The sequence below is a fragment of the Protopterus annectens genome, chromosome 6.part0, assembly GCF_019279795.1.
Source record: "Protopterus annectens isolate FY-2018-M chromosome 6.part0, PAN1.0, whole genome shotgun sequence".
NCBI classification, from domain to species: domain Eukaryota; kingdom Metazoa; phylum Chordata; order Ceratodontiformes; family Protopteridae; genus Protopterus; species Protopterus annectens.
In genome coordinates this window covers 1,242,377,682-1,242,385,181 of record NC_056737.1, presented here as the reverse complement: position 1 = coordinate 1,242,385,181, position 7,500 = coordinate 1,242,377,682, and positions in this window count along the sequence as shown.

Below are 7,500 nucleotides of genomic sequence, written 5' to 3'. Positions count from 1 at the left end.
GGACTATGATGTTTGCAGATGACATTGTGAGCTGTAGTGAGAGTAGGGAACAGGTGGAGGAGACCCTGGAGAGGTGGAGCTATGCTCTGGAGAGAAGGGGAATGAAGGTCAGCAGGACTAAGACAGAATATATGTGTGTGAATGAGAGGGGGGATAGAGGAATGGTGAGGATGCAGGGAGGGGAGGTGGCGAAGGTGGATGAGGTTAAATACTTGGGATCAACAGTTCAGAGTAATGACGAGTGTGGAAGAGAGGTGAAGAAGAGAGTACGGGCAGGATGGAGTGGGTGGAGAAGAGTGTCAGGAGTGATTTGTAACAGACGAGTACCAGTAAGAGTGAAAGGGAAGGTCTACAAGAGGGTAGTGAGACCAGCTATGGTATATGGGTTGGAGACAGTGGCAGTGACAAAAAGGCAGGAGTCAGAGCTTGACATGGCAGAGTTGAAGATTGTAAGATTTGCACTGGGTGTGATGAGGATGGACAGGATTAGGAATAAGTATATTAGAGGGTCAGCCCAGGTTGGAAGGTTTGGAGACAAAGCCAGAGAGGCAAGATTACGTTGGTTTGGGCATGTGCTGAGGAGGGATGCAGAGTATATTGGGAAAAAGATGCTAAGGATGAAGTTGCCAGGTAACAGGAAAAGAGGGAGGCCTAAGATAAGGTTTATGGATGTGGTGAGAGAGGACATGCAGGTGGTTGGTGTGAGAGAGCAAGATGCAGAGGACAGGAGGAAATGGAAACAGTTGATCCTCTGTGGCGACCCCTGACAGGAGCAGCCGAAAGAAGAAGAAGATATCAGAACATGCATGCAAGTTTTATTTGTTAGGGTCAGAGTTTTGGATAGGTAAGTGGATAGTTTTTCTGCTGTACGTTTAGATATGTGTGTGTAGTGTGTCTGTGTGGCATGTATAGTGGCATTGTTAGGGAAAAGGGTTGTTTCTAAGATAATGTGTAGGGCTGGGGTTACGGGTATGAGCAGGGTTAGAGTTAGCAAACATAAGAAAGTTGGTGCAGGGGCTAAGAGTTCTCTTTCAATTAGTGTACTGATTTCTTTCAATAACTTAATAACTAAGGTTTACTGGTAAGGCTCTGAAAGAGAGTTCTGATAACATACAGGTTATTCTACCCCTTCTAGTCAAAGCCATGTTCTAGTTCCTTCAAAAGTTTATATGCCTATGCCTTTCGGTTTTACAGGACTGTGTATTTTTACTTGTGTATCAACATGTTTCTGCCTCCTCTTTTACAGAGGGTAAATTCATGCCATTGAGAATCTAACTATGCTCCCCCCTCACATAATTCTTGCAATGCTTTGAACTGAAAGAAGGCTTGGCCAGCTATGACATCATTACATCATGTGTTAAACTAGGTACCAAAGCTGGATGACGGCATACTTTTCCCAAATGTGTTTGAGTTTCAATATGTGATATAAGGTTCTCCTTCTCATCTCCATGGACACATATTACTTCGGTTTACTGAATCAAATGATCGACTATATGATGGTAAACCTACTACTTCTACCTTTATATTATTATTTGTTTGATGTCTACAGTCATACAGTTTCTTAATAAATGTGACCAAGATCCCAGAATCTGTTAGCCCTTTCAGTACCTACTCAACCACCAAGATTGTACATTTGTTGAGCTTGATAGTAGCACATAGAGAATATGCTGATTCCACTATTCAATTATTTTATCATATTTTATTGGTAATGTCTTTATTATTAGTATGCTGGCAAGAAATTAAATTTTGGATAGGCAATATCATGTTTTCTTTACCAGAATGTTGGTTCAAGTCACATTTTTTGTTAGGCACAGCATTCTAGTCACTCACTTTCTACATCTATAACATCAAGAGCTTTTAGTGCGCCTTCTTAAAGGTGTAGATGACTAGGCATCTTATCTACCCCATGATTGTCTTGGCTGAAGTTATTCCTATTTTCCTAGTTTGGCTGCTCACAGATTTTACTTGTTTATAATCAGCTGTACACTGTTAGTTACAGGCTTAGGTTGTTCAGTTTTAAACAGTTATTAATTAGCTGGTAGGCTTTCAAATAGCACAATCAATTTATTAGTAATCTTATGGTCTTTCTAAACTACCCATTTATGTAAATTAATAGTGAGCATAGCAAATTTATCAACTATTAAATTGTTCATATTAAACTGTTTGTCATTTTACTTTTCACAAGTTTGAAATGTGCTTTAAATTAAATATTTGTGATATTATAGTTTTACCCCCACCTAATCCTCCACACCCCTCTTATATCAATATCCTGTACAGGAATATTCTATTTTCTACTCTCAATCACAATATTTATTTTTAACTCCATGAGCTAGGCTACTTTAACCCATGTAAATATGTATATAATAAGCCCTACTTTAACTATCTTTGTCTTTATTATTAACATGGTCTACTTCCATATCTTCATTTTACCAATATCCTGCACAGGAATATTCTATTTTCTACTCTCAGTCACACCATTTTTTCCTAACTCCATGAGCTAAGCTACTATAACCCATGTAAATATCTGTATATAATAAGCCCTACTTTAACTATCTGTCTTTATTATTAATATGGTATAGTTTAATATCGCCTCATAGTTATTTCTTATACTATCACAGCTCTCTCTTTTTTATTTACCTCCCTCATCTTAATGCCACTATTGGTGTCTTATTAAAAAAATCTTAGAAAATATTGTTAACTATAGCACATTTTTGTTTTCTTTTTTCTGTATCGATATGTTTATGCATATATTATCATTTTGTTCTGTGCAACTCTGGAACTTTTCTCCTCCGGTACCCACTAAAAATAGGCTTCTGGCTCAGTTGGACCAACCCGGTTAATAAATGTCAAATAAATAAATAAATAAATACATTTACATGGATTAAATTTACTATTAAAATGAAATATACATCCAGGAATTCTATGTCCCATTCATCTAGAAAGAATCCTATACCATTCCCTTATATAAGGGATGAAATTCAATGGAACTGTCCAACTACAATTCATATGCCATCTTTTCTCCACTGTCTAAAATCAAAGTGTATGCATTCACAATTACTTAAACATCTTCTTGACTCAAGCCTCCTATGAAGCATGGGTTAAGTCATTCCACAGCACAAGCACTGCCTTCCTCAGCTTTTTAAATACAGGAAATCTCAAATGGAATGCATGCAATATACTTTCTGCTACACTCTTTGAACTATCCAAGGCCTTTGATTCAATTTCTCACCAAAAGCTCCTAGACATGTTGACTAATTCTAGCATCTCTAAATCCACTGCTATATGTTTTCTAGCTATGTATCTAATATATTTCAATCTGGGAAGTGGAAAAATCAATTCTCTGTCTTCCTCCCATTCTCAGTAGGTATCCCACAAGGATTAATGTTGGGTCCACTTCTGTTGACCTTAATTATTAATTACCAGATGTCTGCCAGAAAACTGGACTCCAGTGTTCAATATTCCAATACCTCCACACTCACCTGCTCAGCCACTGCCTGCCAAGAACTGCAAAGACAAACTCAAGAGTCTTTCTAGATTACAAAACCAAGGACACAAGATGCACACAAACTGCTTACCCCCCACACACACACACACAAATAAATAAGGTTGTTTACCCCTAAACATCTTTCAGATATGGTCTTCTGCACTATCACTTAATCTAGCAAAACTACAACCAATGTAATTCTACATGCTAAACTTCCAGGAATCAGTGTAGATGATAAGCTAAAGTCCAACAAAACTTTCAAGTTATTATAAACAAAAAAATGACATATATGCCAGAAAAAAAAACTTTTCCTGGCAGACAAAGAAAGAAAGACACTGGCATCTGCATACTTTGTACCTACCTTCTAATATGCTTTCTCTATATACACAAATCTTCCATCCTACCTGTGATGATGTGAGGTCTTGCCAGCTATGCCAGGAGAAGTAGGGCAGTGGATGTGTAACATATGCCAGCATAGCTAGCTGGAAATTTGTAAAGAATTATATGTCATATGTATATTTTATTTTATTTTTTTTTTTATTTATTTAACATTTGTTGACCGGGAATGTCCGACTAGGTTCCACAGAGCCTGTTTTCAGCAGAGGCCTGGGGAGAAATGCTCCAGAAAACTGATCTCAAACTGATTTGTACAGATGCTTGTATTGAAAAAATGTATTTGTAAATCTGCTTCTGTTAAAGATGTACCAACAGTGTGTTCTGCTGGAGAGAAAATATATATGCATTTATATCCAGGGGATACCAGAAGACAAGAGGATAATCTCAGTCTGTACAACTTTGTAAAATAGTAAGAAATTAAATTACTTAATTGATTAGATGGCATCTTACAGTTCTAACTACAGCCAGAGAGTGAATGTCTGTGCCAGAGAATGGTTTATTAGCTCCTGTAAAAAGAGTGGAACTACTTTACTGTTTTATGACTTTCAGCAGAGCTTAGCAAAGCTTTATGTGTATGTGTTATTGAAACAGATGTAGTATGGGAACCAGATATGACCAGTTGTGTGTGGTGTCTTTCTGTAAGCCAGCTCTGTAATGATACTTCAATACTAGATGAGACTGAAGTCTCATGGCAGTCTCTTTCTTGGAACCTTACAAAGAAGGACCCCTCACCTACTTCATGTTGCCTTGCTCAATAAGTGACCAGGGAACAGTAATTATTTAGATCAGTCAGGAAAATATAGTAAGATTAGTAAAGTACTGTTTTCTGTATCTCTATTAATCTATTCATCTGTATTATTTTAATATTTCCTGTGATCAAAACTTTGGTGTTTTTTGTAAATAGATATTCTGTATTTTCATGTTCTTTTATTATTTATTATTAAATATATTTAAACTTTTCATTGTGGCTGTTTTTTAGAGAATACTTTAAACTTTAAGAGTACTTATTTCTATTTGGTGACTGTGGCCACTCCTGAAAGCCTTACTGCATTGACCAAGCACTATCATTTGTATTAATATTAATTTCACTCAGTATAATTAGGTCCCCTTATAAGAACCTTAGAGTAGCTGGCTTTGGACTGTCTGGTGGCAGTAACTACCTTATAGTTTGGGCAGAAAGGGACATATCTAGTAAATGTGTGCCAGCTTTCCTCAGGTGTGTGTATGTGTGTGTGTGTGTGTGTGTGTGTGTGTGTGTGTGTGTGTGTGTGTGTGTGTGTGTGTGTGTGTGTGTGTGTGTGCAAATCAAATCTCCAAGAATGTGTGTGTCAGCTGCTTGGAGCAGGGAGACAAAACACTGGTTTCACAGGGTGGGTGCTGGAGGACTTGACTTGAATACTTGGCTGAGGACTCAGCTCTACAGCTGTGCCAATGGGGAATCTTACTCGGGACCTGGACAGAGAGAGAGAGAGAGAGAGAGAGAGAGAGAAATCCAGACCCAGGACTGAGTGTGTTCCCTGTGTGCTCTTAAGGGAAATTGTGCATGATGCAGAGAGCTGCATCTGGAAATACTGTGCGTATCTATTTTTATTCCAAGTGAATACCCCTGTCCAGTGACAGTGGTGAGGATTCAGGATCCTTGATTACTGGCCCAGAGAGGGAACATCACACTCCCAGCTAATCAAACTTGAACAATGGTATAATGAAGTGGTCCTATTTTTTGCCAGACTTCCTTCCAGAACTCATTGTTGCATATATTTAAAGTAACTAAACTGGAAGAGTCTTCAAACTACCTATTTTATTCTCAGACTGCAAGGAGCTCATGACACCACTTGTCATCACGACAAATGCACATCCTTGCAAATTCATATGCAAAAATATACATTTAATAAATCTAGGGTTGCCACCTTTGGAAAAGGCAAAAAAGCTAACTCAAGCCCCAGTCCATTCAATAAGTAAATGCTTGTCTTTCTAACTTAATAATCCTGCTGTCAACTATCTTGAAAAAAAGATGAGTATATATATATATAAATGTTCTACACATGCAAAAATGTACTTTATGACATTCTTACTGTTTTGCATAAGGAGTCTAAAATTTTACTGAGAAATAACCACAAGAATGGCTGACATTCGACACTGATTTCTTGTAATGTGCAATTTATGATTTTTGTGAATCTTGTTTTGGTTCATTTCTACAATATCATCTATACTGAAGCCAAAAAATGTAAAATTTTAGACTGCCTGTGCTTGTCTGGTGCAAAGGTAAGAAATCAGTGTCTCTGTCATAAAATTGGTGTGTGCACTACATGACGTATAAAAAGCCTTACCAGGTTTATATGCAAAAGTATAAGCACGGTAAGGCTCTCTATACTTTGTGTACCTGAGCTGAAATGCAACATGAAAAGGATTCAGACTAAATCTGTCAATGATTACACTTCACACCTCCCAGAATGCCAATTATTAGAACAAAAGACCATTCTAAAAACATCATTGACATTCAAATAGGAAATGCAAGTGAAACAGTAAACACTTTGGGAAAATATACTTTGTTGGGTCCCAGAATTACTCAAAATACCTCATAAGTAGTCAGCAAAACCCAATTTCATGACACAGACACTGATTTCCTGACCAGGAAAATATATGGATAGGTGTCAACCCTAAATAAAGCTCTTTCTTGGTGCTAAGGACAAATTCCTACTGCTATGTATACTATCTCACAATACTTCCTTTGACACCCTCTACTGTGACTACATGACCCTGCTATGCAATAAAATCCCTCTTACCTTAAGCCTGTCAATTTAAATCTCATCTTCTACTCAACTTGAAATCATCACGACTCAGTGAATGTTTGTACCTGTATAAACCCATAAACATATACCTATTGTTCGACTGCTACTTCAAACACAGTATGTATCTACAGAATACTACTTGCATAAATCTGGCATATTCTTACTTCATTCACTTCACGTACCACACTATTACTCTTCCTCCTTTCTTTCATTTGCATCCCAAAAGTCGGTCCCCACTCAATGCTATTCTTCCAATCTTTTCCTTTCTGTATTATAAGTCTCTGCTTCCTCTTCAGATGTAAATTAATTGGACTCTGAGATTGCAACACATATGTAGTAACTTGCATGGTACATATTCTATATGTACATGCGTTTCAAACTTATTATTATTTTATTTTGGAGCTATTTTCCAATACTTCACCTTCTGTTAATGTAAAATGATTGCATTGCCTGTATAAAGCTAATATTTCATTTTGCAGCTTTTCTCACAAGAGATATGGTATAAATTTCCTATAAGACACTGGTAGATGCAGAAATTCCTTAATCTGGTGATTGGCAAGAGGTTTATGCCCTTTTCCGTAGGTTCAACTTTAACTGTTTGTGGTCTCAACACTCAACAACCAGTGACATTGCCCAGGTACTTATCTTCTGTAATTCCAATGTTACATTTAGAAAGATTGATCCTTAACCCCCCCCTAAACATAGTGCATCTAACACAGCCTGTATTTTAGGTGGGTGGGTCTCCCAGTCTTTCCTGAATATTTTAACAGCACTGAGGCATGCAGCAGCATATCTACTGTGAGGTCTTGGCAGTCTGCCTATTAATCCTGG